The sequence below is a fragment of the Microcebus murinus genome, chromosome 2, assembly GCF_040939455.1.
Source record: "Microcebus murinus isolate Inina chromosome 2, M.murinus_Inina_mat1.0, whole genome shotgun sequence".
Classification (NCBI taxonomy): domain Eukaryota; kingdom Metazoa; phylum Chordata; class Mammalia; order Primates; family Cheirogaleidae; genus Microcebus; species Microcebus murinus.
In genome coordinates this window covers 108206665-108221004 of record NC_134105.1, presented here as the reverse complement: position 1 = coordinate 108221004, position 14340 = coordinate 108206665, and the positions used below count along the sequence as shown (strand labels likewise).

At 40.8% G+C, this 14340-nt stretch overlaps 2 protein-coding genes across 8 annotated transcripts in view; one reads left to right on the top strand and one right to left on the bottom strand.

Moving 5' to 3' along the window:
- PEA15 (proliferation and apoptosis adaptor protein 15) overlaps positions 1-14340 on the bottom strand; it is a 71339-nt gene that overhangs the window by 13723 nt on the left and 43276 nt on the right. The gene's annotated exons all lie outside the window — the stretch shown is intronic.
- DCAF8 (DDB1 and CUL4 associated factor 8) overlaps positions 4660-14340 on the top strand; it is a 45363-nt gene continuing 35682 nt past the window's right edge. For 2 of the 7 annotated variants that reach the window (XM_076000282.1, XM_012749160.3), the window contains exons 1-2: positions 4740-4974; positions 5881-5954. The gene's annotated coding sequence lies outside the window, so the exon portion shown is untranslated. Of the gene's footprint in view, positions 4975-5880; positions 5955-14340 lie in introns of all 7 variants that reach the window. The other 5 variants (XM_012749161.3, XM_076000283.1, XM_012749163.3 and 2 more) reach the window with 5 other exon arrangements.

Sequence of the window (14340 nt, the reverse complement as noted above, 5' to 3'; positions counted from 1 at the left end):
TGATTCCATTCATATGAAAGTCAAGGCTGGGCGTGATGGCTCACGCCTCTAATCCTGGCACTCTGGGAGTCTGAGGCAGGAGGATCACTTGGGGTCAGGAGTTCAAGAGTAGCCTGAGCAAGAGCAAGACCACATCTGTACTAAAAATAGAAAAAATTAGCTGGGCATGGTGGCACATGCCTGTAGTTTCAGCTACTCTGGAAGCTAAGCCAGGCAGGAGGATCGCTTAAGCCCAGAGTTGAGGTTGCTGTGAGCTAGGCTGATGCCATGACACTCTATCCTGGGCAATAGAGTGAGACTTTATCTTGAAAAAAAAAGTCCATAACATGGGAATCTATAGACACAGAAAGTAGATGAATGGTTTCTTATGGCTGGGTGGGGGCATGGGAAGATAGGGGTTGGGTGATAGCTAAAAAGTATTAGGTTTCTTTTAGAGGTGATGAATATGTTCTAAAATTGTAGTGATGGTTGCACATATTTGAATATACTAAAAGCCACTGAATTGTGTATTTTAAATGGATGACCTGTATGTTAATTATATAATCTTAATAAAGCTGTTTATTAAAAAATGTCATTGGCCACCAGGTATGTGAGTTTAAAGCTTGAAAGATAATAACTGATCAGAGAAAAAGAATTGGGACCATGCAATATAGTGTCACGGAAACCCATGGTTTGAGTATCTAATTGATTTGGTGGTAATAGCAATGGTGTCCACAAAATAATGAGTACAGAAACCAAATCATAGAGAAGGAGGCTTTTATCCCCATAGATCCACTGAAATTGCTCTTGTCATGGTCTTAACCTTCACATTTCCAAGTCCTTTTTAGTCATCTTAACCTCAGTCTGTTGAGCAGGAATGATGCAATTTATAGTGACTCCTTGAAACTTTTTTTGGTTTGTTTTATAAGACCCCTCACTCTCTTGAGTTTTCTTATTCTTTGTATTTCCAAGGTATTCCTTTTTAACAAATTTTTCTGTGTGCTTGCTTTGGCAGCACATCTAATAAATTTTGCTGGATATTCCTCCTCTCTGAATTCTATTAGTTGGAATCCCTCAGGATTAGAGGTCTCAGTCTTTAGACTGCTTCTTTTCCATATTAAGTGAGCTCTCTCCACTCCTTGGCTATCTATACCATTCATAACCTAATGACTCCTTAATTTATACATCCAATTGTCTCTTCTCCTATGAGCTTCAGATTCACATTTCCAATTGTTTACTCAGTAGCTCTATTTGGAAATCTAATAGGCATCTCCAATTCAACATGTCTGAAATAGAACTGGATGTTTCCCTCCAAAAAGCCTACTCTTGTCCCCTCAGGTGCTCTATCTCAGTAAATGTCATTACTATTTATCTAGTTATTCAAACAAACAAACAAACAAAAAAACTATTGCTATTTGGTTTGTGGAAGCAAAAAAAAAAAAAAAAAAACCTGACACATCCTATCCTTGATTCTTGTCTTTATCTTGTGCCCCACATTCAATCAATTAGCAAGTCATCTCTACACCACTTTTTTTTTTTTTTGAGAGAGAGAGAGAGACTTCCTCAGTTGCCCCTACTATAATGCAGTAGCGTCATCATAGCTCACTACAACCTCAAGCTCCTGGGCTCAAACAACCTACCTGCCTCAGCCTCTTGAGTAGCTATGACTGCAGGCATGCACCACCACACCTGGCTAATTTTTTTGGTGGAGATTTGGTCTATGTTGCCCAGGCTGGTCTCAAACTCCTAGCCTCAAGTAATCCTCCCAGCTCAGCCTCCCAAAGTGCTGGGGTTAAAGGTGTAAGCCACTGTGCCCAGTCCTCTATACCACTTTCAAAGTATCTCTTGAATCCAGCCACTTTGTACCACTTATGTTGCAACAGCAGTCTTGCAGATCTTCTGCAATATCTTCCTAACGGATCTTTCATCTTCTGTTTTGCCTCCCTGCAGGCAGTTCTTAAAGAATCAACCGTGTGAACCTCTTCAATTATAAATCAGATCATGTCACTCTTTTACTCCAAACCCTTCATGGCTTCTTAGAACTCTTAGGATGAAATCCAAAGTCCTCTCTTTGGTCCACAAATCCAAAGTTCTCTCTTTGGTTCATAAATGATCTGGCTCCCATCTTGTTTTTCCAAACTAATTTCCTATGTGTTCTTTTGCCACACTGGCTTCCTTGCCAAGGACACTGAAGCTTCAGGGTCTTTACTTTGCTACTCTCTCTGCCTGGAATGTTCTTTTCCAAGTGTGTATAGCTTTCGCTCTCACTTCTGATCTTTTATTCAATTGTCACCTGAGCAGGTTGTGGGGGGCTCATTTCCTGAACCACCTGTGTAAAAGAGCACACCCATCCTGGTGACCCAGTTTTAGCTTGCTTTATTTTCTTTTACAGTACTCTCCATAACTTCATAACTTTATATTATTATCTGTATGTTGCTCTCCCCATACACTCCCAACCACTGCAGTAATACCTTTTTTTTTTTTTTTTTGAGACAGAGTCTCACTTTGTTGCTCAGGCTAGAGTGAGTGCCGTGGCGTCAGCCCAGCTCACAGCTACCTCAAACTCCTGGGCTCAAGCAATCCTGCTGCCTCAGCCTCCCGAGTAGCTGGGGACTACAGGCATGCGCCACCATGCCCAGCTAATTTTTTCTATATATATTAGTTGGCCAATTAATTTTTTTCTATTTATAGTAGAGATGGGGGTCTCGATCTTGCTCAGGCTGGTTTCAAACTCCTGACCTCGAGCAGTCCACCTGCCTCGGCCTCCCAGAGTACTAGGATTACAGGCGTGAGCCACCGCGCCTGGCCAGTAATACCTTTTTATTCACTGCTTTCTGCTTTATTTTCCTTTACAGTACTCTTTATCACTTAATATTGTCTGTATGTATCTCTCTTCCACAATCCTAACCCCTCTACTAACAAGTTCCATGGATGCAAGAGTCTTCATTTGTAATATTCACTGCTGCAGTCCCAGCACCTAAAACAGGGCCTCCCATGTAGCAGGAATTCAATAAGTAGTTGTTGACAGAGTAAATAAAAGAATGAATAGGATGGTTGGGTATTAAATAGCTGCTTTGTGCTGTAGCCCTCTTCTAGGTGTTGAGGTTACAAAGATGAAAAAGACATAGTCCCTGCTCTTGAGAGTTTATATTCTAGTAGTATAGCTTGATTACAAATATATAATTATAGGTTAAATGGTATAGGTAAAAAAAGTTATGGAAAGAACAATGCAGATTAAGAGGATAGAGGAGGATGATAGGGCAGGATTCCATTTTAGTTGGAATAGTCAAGAGCTGCCTCTCTTAGGAAGTAGCATTTCAACAGAAACCTGATTAAGGGGAGAGATCAAGTCTAGTAAAGATCTAGTAGATGGACATGCCAAGAAAAGGAAGCAAGCCCTGGGGCTGGGACTTGCTTTGGTTGGAGTAACAGCTAGACAGCCAGTGTGGCTAGGGCAGAGCTAGGCAGTTTGGGAGGAAATGAAATCAGAGAAAAATAGGTGCTAATCATGTAGGTCTTCCTTAGAGGCCATTGTGATAATTTTGATTTTTATTATGTGAAGGGAAGCTATTGGAGATTTTTGAGTGGTGGTGGGGGAGAGGAATAACGTGACTTAATTTACATTTTACAATGTCACGTCAGCTGTCCTATGTTTAACTGAAACAGGGCAATAATGGAAGGAGACAAACCAGCTCAGTGTCTATTGCAGTAATCTTAAGTAACATATAATGACTTGGAATAGGGTGGCAGCGGTAGAGGAGGTGAGGGGTGCGATTCTTGCACTCTGGCTTTCTGGTTAAAAAAAAAAAAAATCCCCTAGCCTGGCAGCTGGGAGTAATCCTCCACATGCTTTTTTTTTTTTCTTCTGGAGACAAGAGACTCACTTTGTTGCCCAGGCTAGAGTGAATGCCATGGCGTCAGCCTAGCTCACAGCAGCCTCAAACTCCTGGGCTCAAGCAATCCTCCTGCCTCAGCCTCCCGAGTAGCTGGGACTACAGGCATGCACCACCATGCCGGCTAATTTTTTCTATATATATTAGTTGGCCAATTAATTTCTTTCTATTTATAGTAGAGACAGGGGTCTCACTCTTGCTCAGGCTGGTTTTGGATGCCTGACCTGGAGCAATCTGCCCTCCTCGGCCTCCCAGAGTGCTAGGATTACAGGCGTGAGCCACCACGTCTGGCCTCACATTCTTCCTTTAGATGTCAGAACGAAGAAGAGTTACAAAAGCCACCCTACATCATCTAACCCATTCTTGGAAACCTTCACACCACACCTCTTTGGAGAAAGAGTCTCTTGAATAGCTTTGCTACACCTCAAGTTTCTGAGTCCCAACTTTAAGAATGGGTCAATGGAGGCTCTCAGAGGGAAGCAGTCCTCGGTGACATATAAAATGAACCACTTAAGCAAATAAAGTCCTGAAAGGAAATGGGGTACTTCAGAAGAAATTTTCTGGCAACAATTGCTCATTCCCAGTGTTTAAAAAACGGCAAAATTGGCGGTCGCCCAGGAAGTTGCTTGCCAGTCTCTTGGAAACGAAGTTTATTTCAAGAAACAACTGTGAGACGTTCCTAACTCGCATTTGTTTTTCTTGTCACAAAACTTTGCATCCTCGGTAATGCGCACGCGCCCCTGCTCTGTTTTCCGTTGGCTTTAAGCCCCGCCCCGTATGCGTCCTTTGAGGCGGGTTGCGAGCTGAGAGCTCGCGCGACCACTCTCCCTCAGTCTTTTCGAGCACATCGTCGCAAACGGGGCCGGAAAGCGTGGAAGCGCAGGCGCAAGCGCAGAGAGCGGAGGCGGCGGCGGTGGCGGCCGCTGGCCAGTGTAAGATGGCGGCGGCGTTGGTGGTGGCAGTGGACGGGGCGGCTGGGCCTGGAACAGTCGGAGCAGCCGCTGGCAGAAGGATGACTCAAGACGGGAAGCAGGCTGCTGAGCCTCGCCGACTCCCGTGCTTGTAACTGCCCCAGCCGGACACCCCCCCCTTGACCTAACCGGTCCGTGTCTCGTTCCGGCTTGGCCTGACCCCTCTCCCTGGCTAGTTCCCCCTCAGGATGGACCTGACCCCTTTCCTAAGCTTCTAGGGCTCAGGTTTTCTCCTTCCCCTGAACCGAGTTATCGCTGGGAGGACTGGTTGCCCTTTCCTCAGGTTAGCTCTGGGGTTGTCCCCAAGAGCCAGCCCCAGAGTTCACAGGGACGTCTTCCTTCGTCGGGTGACCTATTTGTGTGCTCCCATTTCTCCCCTTAGATTTAGGGACATGGCTCACCCAGCGTCTCCCCGTCACCTCAGGGCCACCGCGCAATGTGTCCCCCTCCCCCATCCCAAGTTCTCAGGCCCAGCACCTTGTACGGAAGGCCGAGGTCCAAGAATCCCGGAGTCAGTTGTCATCTGGTCTTGTACCCTTTGTGATATAATTTTCTTAATTTACCTCCCTTTACTCCCAAATCTTTCAGGACACCGTAGAACGGTCCCACTTGGTCCCTGTTAGTTGGAAAGCATCTGGTGGTTTGAATTTCTGACTCATATGATTGTTACTGGAGTCTGTAAACAAACCTGCACTAGCGCTATCACATTCTCTCCGGGATTTCCCCCCCTTGCTCTGTGGCTTGTTGAGAGGTGGTTTGGTTATGGTTTAGCGTTGAAAAGATTCAGGTTTTCCTTTTAAAATGACTTCTATGTTTTAGTGGAGCTGGGAGATTACTTGCCTGGCTTCTAATTCTCGCGTTGGTTCATTTTATTTCCTTATATGTGTGGGTTATTTGTTCAGTGATCAGAATTAGATAAATTATTCTGGTTTTATATAGTTCTGAGGAAGCCTAAAACTACTGAAATGTGTTCATAAATATTTTTATTATGTTAGTAGAAGACACATCTTTGCCATGTAAACTTTAACTTTTCTCAGTCCTTCAGTGAATCTACAGACCTATTTTCTCAGGAGCTCAGCCTGGCCTTACTTCAGTGATAAAAGGAGGAAAGGTGAGTGGGAGTTGAAGGCATTTAAATTCCTGAGTTCCAGACAGACCCTGCCCTGATGCTCAGTGCTGACGGGTTAAGTCATAAAATTCCTACCACAGTTTTCCAAACATTTTGGATATTGTTCTTGGCTTTGTTTCAGCTCTGGTTAAATTACTTTTACAAGTTTAATTGGCTGTGGGTTTCTTGTCTTTCTGTCCTAAATATTACTATGTATCTTCAAATGACTTGAGTTAAGCCTAGAAGTGAATGTGTGTGCTTCCCACTCCATGTCTTATTCTTTCCTTTTTATTCTTTTACTTTTGTGTAGTTCATGTTTCTTATGTTGTTGAACACTGAGTATTAGTTTGCCTGAGTACTGTTCAGCCTTTTTGTCAAATCAAATCAGGTCTTTCCCCCTCTAATGACTTTGGCCTGTCATCTCTTGCTAGTAAGAAGTTATTTAGCTGCTTGTGACTAAAAGTTGGAAAGTGATGCTGCCTTTAGTTGGTGTCTGAGTCCAGTCCACCTCAGAATTCCAACTTTCAGGACATAGTGGGAAGTTTTGGATAAAAAAGTAAAATAGCTGCTCTTTTGTAGCTGGTTTGAAGAATTCTTGGTTAGCAAAGGAATCATCCTGTGCATTTAGCAGCATGGAACAGTGCCAAAAAGGGAGTCAGAACATACTTATAAATGCAGTTTTTGTAAGGCTCATAGGTTTCTAGTAGTAGAGAATAGAGGCTCATGGGATGTGACAGAAGAACTGAGTGGCTCTGGAAAGTAGGCCTGGCCAATTCTTAATATCTTTATGATTTGTAGTAGGGAAAGGTTGAGATTTACATTGGTAAGTTTTATTCCTTGTAGTGCCTGGATTTGAAAATGCTTATTGTGGACTGGAATAAAATTATTGATGATGGTGGGTATTTATCAAAAAGATACAAAGAGAAAAGTACAGTCATTAGAGATGGACCGACCAGGCTTTAAATACTGTATTAAGATTTATTAGCCATGTGACCTTGAGCAAGCTACTTAAACTTCTCTGACTCTTAATTTTCACAACTCTAAAAGTGGGATACCATTTATCTCCCAAAGTTACTGTTAGTATTATATGAGGAAACCTATATAAAGCTCTTAGATTATGCCTAGCATACGGTAGACATTCAAAAAATATTTTGTGGGTTTTTTTGGTACAACGTTGATAGAGCTTTTAATAAGTTATATCTTAGTTTTTATACTCCTTTGCATTTTGCTTTAGAACATGTTTTCCCATTTAATTTTTAAAATGCATATTTAATTGGTCAGTTTAGATGTGTGCATTGTAAGTGCCCACCTAGGATTGTCTTTGGTTTTTTTTTTTTTTTTTTGAGACAGAGTCTCACTTTGTTGCCCAGGCTAAAGTGAGTGCCGTGGCATCAGCCTAGCTCATAGCAACCTCAAACTCCTGGGCTCAAGCGATACTACTGCCTCAGCCTTCCGAGTAGCTGGGACTACAGGCATGTGCCACCATACCTGCCTAATTTTTTGTATATATATTTTTAGTTGGTAAATTAATTTCTATATTTAGTAGAGACGGTGTCTCACTCAGGTTGGTTTTGAACTCCTAACCTCGAGCAATCCGCCAGCTTCAGCCTCCCAGAGTGCTAGGATTATAGGCGTGAGCCACCCAGCCTAGGATTGTCTTTTGAACATGATTCCGGGCAGTTCAGTGGAGTTAGTGACTAGAGGATGGAGGGAATATTAGGTGTTGGTGTGTGTATATATATATATTTCTAAATGCATTCTTAAACATCAATTTTGTTTTTAAGCTTTCTTCTTCAAGGTCTCTCTGTTAGCACACCTGATGAGAGTTGACAGTGTGGTAATTCTTTCCCTTGCAATTACAACATTTTTCACCTCTGCTGTAACTACCCTTTATTTATGCCTTTCCTTTTTGCCATGGAGGGAATACATGTTGGGCTCCACAGTGGTCATCATCAACAGATTGTCAAAGAACTAGACCATGAAAAGCACTTCTTTCTGAAGTGAATTAGGGCTAGGGAGTTTAGGATAGCAGAGTTCGTTTTTCATTTTCACAGGTGGACCACCTTAATAATATGACAACACATGAAGAATTTTAAACCTCCTTTTGCTGGCTTTTCTTCCACATCTTTTTGGAGGAGGCAGGGGCACATGAAAATTAAGAAAGTACTGATAATATTGTAGTAAAGGCAACTTTACTTATTCAGACCAGTGATTTTAAGGTTAACCAACTTTCATTATCATCACTAGGGTCTGAATTCTCTATTGTAAAGTAAAGACTTGTGAGGGTGGGAGTGAGGGTAAGGTCTGCTGAAATTGCGTTTTTATTTTATGAGATCAGAAGATCCATGTGGGGTGAGGGAAAGGGTAGGAGGAGAAAAGGAAATATGTTGAAAGAGGAAGAACTTTGTTCTTTATTTCTTTAAGTGCTGGATAAGAATCCCCTTCCCCCTAACCTTCAGGAAGAGTATCACATTTTATGCTCCAGGTGAATCAGTATTTCTAGTTTGTGGACCACAACTCTAAAATTCTTATCTTTCTGAAGACATTTTTATATTTTAGGGTTTTAGGTGTTACCTAAGAATTGTGATATCTCATTAGGAAATATTTCCTTGGATGGCTAGGGTGGGAGGCTAGGTATGCTTGTGACTTTTTATTTTCTACCACCAACTTGGCAGGGCATTTTATATAGCCTATTAAATGTATAAGAATCAGTCCCAATGCATGGTCCTTAGTGTTCATTTGGACCAACCTAAGACAGAAGCTTGTCTTCAGAGAGCTAAAAGAAAGCAGCCTTTTTGTTACCAGTTTAAAGCAATACTGGCATTTCAAAAGCCAAAAGGACTCAAGACATTCTGTAGAGAAGTATGCCCTGTTGTGGAAGACAGATCTTCAGAGTTTCATGCTTTAGGTTCTGTATCCTTTTAGGTGAGTTACAGCTTTTAAAATCATGAAGTGACTAGTTAAACTCTGCTTATAATAGATTGATTTATTACTGGGTTGTTTCTACTGTAGAAAAGTTATTTTAAACATGTCTAGGAAATGTCCGGATTATAAAAGAGAAAAGGGGTATCCAAACAGAATTTTTTTATTGCATAACATTGGTGTTAGAGTTAGTTTTTAAGTCTCTCAGATTGAATTAGCTTTTTTTTTTTAAAGCAGATTATCAGTGAGCCAAGATAATCTGTTGTTTACCCTCACCCATTTGGAACCCAGGCAACTGAGTTAATTGAATCAGCAACAGGTATGGAGGTAGTGACTATGTATATCTTCATTTTAGAGCCAAATGCCAGTGAGTTTTAGATTATCTTTGTAATAATATTGAAGACTTTATTTTTCATTTTCATGAATGTATCCAAGAAACTTCATTGCTGTTAAAATTGGTCAGAAAGGGGGTTAACATGCTCTTGTTTACTGATTTAGTCATTCTACTCTTGGAGTGAGAAGAAAGTCCATGAAAACTCTTCAAAAATTGTGTGATGAATTTTGTGAATTAGTCACTTTTTATAGCAGTCTTTTATCTCTGCCTCTGCAGGACATAGTTTCTAGGCCAGAAGCCCAATTTCTCAAGTACCACCTTACCCCAGGAATGTGTTATGATATAGATAAACTAATGAACTGAGCCTGCCTTGAGTTTGCCAGTGAGGCATTGGGGAGTGATTCACATGACAAAGATGGCATCTTATCAGTGAAATGTATGTCTAATGGATTGGGCCATTGCAAAAATTTTTATCGTTGTATTTGAGAAGTTAGATATTTGCTTTTATCCTCTGAGGATTCTGTTTAAGGAGGTCTGGCCAAGTTCTAATGTGAAGCATCCATGCTTGCCTCACATGCCATTTTTTTGTTTGTCTTTTCTTAGCCAACTGGAAAGCTACTGTAAGATTCACCTCTAGTGGTAACCAGAAAATATATTCCTCTAGTGTACTTTAATCATTGGCACATTATCAGGTATTTTTTGTTAACCTTAGGTAGGACCCAGCCTTTGCCCTCTAACCTAATGAGGATAGGAGGGCACTTCTTGATGTTTTAAGCCTCTTTTTATTGTTTGATTAGGAAGTTGTACCTTTGGAGCATCATCCTTTCATCTCTCTGGTGTCTTTTCCAGCAAGAACTGGTAATGAGAACTGAATTCTAATGTAAAGGTAAATCCTGGTGGAATCACAATAGAAAAAGTTTGTTCCTTAGAATTAGTTAAATTGAGATAAATGGGTTTGGATGTTATTATAAAAAAGTTCCTGAGTTCTGCTACTAGTGATCAGCACTTAAGGGTTAGAGTACATTCCTAACATACTCTGAAATACTGTTATTAGACTCAAAGCCAATCAACTATAAACATTGGGCATTTGGTATTACCAGCAGACATTACATTAATCCAAAGAAGGAATGAAATTCTTTATTTATAGTTTGATTGATGGAGGACTTCTTCATCTTCATCTGTGGTGACTGTTTTGTATCCCTCCATCTTGGGTATCCTCAGAACCTTCAAGAGGGAGAAGAACTTAGAGGTTTATATTGTGGGTTCCTGGGTAAATTACTTTACCCCAGTTTGTAGAACATGAATGTGCTCAAAAGAAGATTTTTTTTTTTTTTTTGAGACAGAGTCTCGCTTTGTTGCCTAGGCTAGAGTGAGTGCTGTGGCGTCAGCCTAGCTCACAGCAACCTCAAACTCCTGGGCTCAAGCAATCCTCCTGCCTCAGCCTCCCGAGTAGCTGGGACTACAGGCATGCACCACCATGCCCGGCTAATTTTTTCTATATATATTAGTTGGCCAATTAATTTCTTTCTATTTATAGTAGAGACGGATTCTCACTCTTGTTCAGGCTAGTTTCGAGCTCCTGACTTTGAGCAATCCGCCTGCCTCGGTCTCCCAGAGAGCTAGGATTACAGGCGTGAGCCACCGTGCCTGGCTCAAAAGAAGATATTAACAGAGCTTTCTGAATTCTTTAAAAGGCCAATGAGAGTGGGTGAGCAGATTTCATAGACTTGGAAATTGTGTACGATGTTTGGAGGATCATTGCTGAGTGGCAAAGAAGCCCAGGCTTCTCTAGGAAGTGCAGTTTGTTATAGAGATAGGAAGCTAGAAAAATAATATAAGTGACTACTATGTACAGGCAGGCTCTTTGCATATGTTGTCTTCTAAAGCAATTCCTACATGGTAATGGTATTATCCCATTTTACAAAAGAAACAAATTGAAAAGTAGGTGGTAGAAGTAGAATTCAAACCCAGGTCTCACACTAAAGCCCTTTTCTATCTCTTATACCATATGCTGCCTTTAAAAACAGGGGTTTTCAAAGCCAAGTGATGAAGCAGATGAGCTGAAAGGTAGAGTTGAATGTTTCTTATAAAAGTACATGTAAAGTATTCAAATGACAGTAGGAATAAAAACATTTTATTTAGACGTGGGTCTCAGGTTATGATAAATTGGTGGGTTCATGAGTTTTTGTTTTTTGGTTTGCTTTTTTTTTTTTGAGACAAGAGTGTCACTCTGTTACCCCGGCTAGAGTGCCATGGCATTAGCTTAGCTCACAGCAACCTCAAACTCCTGGACTTTAGCAATCCTCCTGCCTCAGCCTCCCGAGTAGCTGGAACTACTGGCATGCGCTACCATGCCCGGCTAATTTTTTCTATTTTTGGTAGAGATTGGATCTTGCTCTTGCTCAGACTGGTCTCAAACTCCTGAGCTCAAAGGATCCGCCCACCTCGGCCTCCCTGAGTGCTAGGATTACAGGCGTGAGCCACTGGGCCAGGCAGATTAATGAGTTTTTGAAGGAAATAATTTTTGTATACTTAAGAGATAGCTGAATCCTAGTGTTTTATGATCCTCAAATGGGGAAAAAATTAGCATTCCACTCAATCTCTGAGGTAATTCCACAGGGAAAGCTGTTCTCTTACAGTCTTTTCTCAGTATACATCTTTCTGTGCTTTGCTATAACATTGGAAACATGAACCATCCTCACCTTATTGAAACTTTTTTATCTTTGACTTCCAAGGCATTTAACTCTCTCATTATTCTTTCTACTTCTCTGGCCATTTTTTGTCTCCATTCTTCTTTCTTTTTACTAAGGATAGGTATTCCCTAACATTCTTTTCTTGAACTTCCTCCCTCAGGGCTTTCTTAGGTCCTTGTTTGTTTGTTTGCTTTAATGAAGTATAATTTACAAGGTATTTGGTGTTGAAGTTTCTCTTTTTGATTCACAAATCTGCATCTCTGACCCTAACTTATTTACATTCCAGACTCAAACACTGGTTTCTCACTACCTTCCTAACATGTCAATTTGGATTTTAAACATACTCTAAATCAAATTTACCTTTTCCACCACATGCCAGCTTCTCGTTTGTGGCACTTGATTTTCTCTGAGCACCAGACTCAAAACTTATCTTTTTTACTTTTTCAGCTTTTTAACTGGGTATTGAGCCAAATACTTTATCTACCTCTACAACGATTTTCACGTTGATCCCTTTTTAATTCCCGCTGTCATCAACCTAAGACAGGCCCTTGTTATTTTTTATGTTGGCAACTGTAATAACCTTTAAATGTGTTTCTCCTTCCTTTTCTGTTTATTTCAGTCCATCTTGTTATCTTTGACAAAATAATCTCCCTGTTGCCTCCCCCTGCAACCTTCTGTTATACTTCTTAACTAGTCAACTATACCTTACCATCTAGCCAAACCAGACTACACATATATTTTTTTGGACATGTCAGGTTTTTAATATCCATATCTTTTTTCATTCTGATCCTATGGAATGTCTGCAACAGCATTCTATTTATTTATATTTAATGATGCTGATACTTATATCTCTTGTATCATACTTGTATATTCATTTTTCCTAATTGATTAATTGGCTACAAAAGGGATTGTGACTGCTTTTTTTATTTGTAGCTTCTATATTGCCTGTTACATTGTTTCAAATAAGCATGTTTGTTTATAGATAGGCCACTGGGTGGTGCCAGAGGCCTATAATTTGTATAAAAAATGAGTAGCGTAGTGGTCCCTAACCTTTTTGCTGGTTTCATGAAAGATAGTTCTTCCACAGAGTGGGGAGGCGCTCAGGCTGTGATGTGCAGCCTGGTTCCTAACAGGCCACAGACGGTACCTGGCCTCTGTACAGTTGGTTTGCCCTGTGCTGTCAAATCCTCTGCATAGTAGAAATGGAGATTAATTTCCCTGATCCAGAAACATTCACAGTTTCTTTCTGCTTCTCTATCCAACATACCAGAGGAGATGAAAACAGTGTCATATATTCAACTCCTCCAATTACTTAATAGAAAGTAGCCCAGAACTAAAGTCCTGCCAACCATTTTTTATATATCAATAGGATGAGTGTTTGTCTCTTTGAGGTTATCCTTTGATTTTTAGTATCTAAGTTTCTCTGATTAATAAATACTTTACTATTAATAGTTGTGGCTGGCAGCAAGGAGTCAGGAAAGTTGGCTTGGGAGAGATATTGTGAAATAGAAAAATATTAAGGTAAGGAAAATGAATTTAAAATGAGCCATTTCAGCTTGAAAACCAAAATTGTGGGTGGGGAAAGAGCTAGTTGGTACCAGATGGACTGTGGGTCCTAGAAAAGCAAATTTGTACTTTGGATGGAGCTCAGCCCTGAACAGCTGCTCAATTATGAGTGGTATGGGACATCTGTCCTCCCCAGAGGAACTAGGGATTGTGTGGCTTTCTGTCTTACTAATAATTGAAGTATTTTTTACCATCACCTTCAGTTTCAGAGGAAATTCTAAAACCTTGTCTCATTTAAATATGGGTGTTTGTGTAGGAGAGTTGGGCACTTGAGTAGCAGAATGAGGCATGCACAATGAGACTGGCCTGAGAGAATGCTGGGATTATGTAAGTCATGAGAATTGACAAAGACAAGTTCAGATCTTAGTAAAGAGATCAAGGACAATAATATTTTTTAGATGTTGGTGTTTCCATTGAGCCCAAGGAAGGTAGAGTTGTCAGACCAGTGTTTATAGATCCTAGATGCCAAAGGATTAAAATGAACTTGAGAGAAATACAAAAAATAAAAAGCATAAACATACAAATTAATAGTATAAACAACTACTATAGGCCAGGGCTGTGGCTCACGCCTGTAATCCTAGCACTCTGGGAGGCCGAGGCGGGTGGATTGCTCGAGGTCAGGTGTTCAAAACCAGCCTGAGCAAGACCGAGACCCAGTCTCTACCTACTATAAATAGAAATTACTTGGCCAATTAATATATATATAGAAAAAATTAGCTGGGCATGGTGGTGCATGCCTGTAGTCCCAGCTACTCTGGGGGCTGAGGCAGCAGGATTGCTTGAACCCAGGAGTTTGAGGTTGCTGTGAGCTAGGCTGACGTCATGGCACTCACTCTAGCATGGGTAACAAAGCGAGACTCTGTCTCAAAAAAAA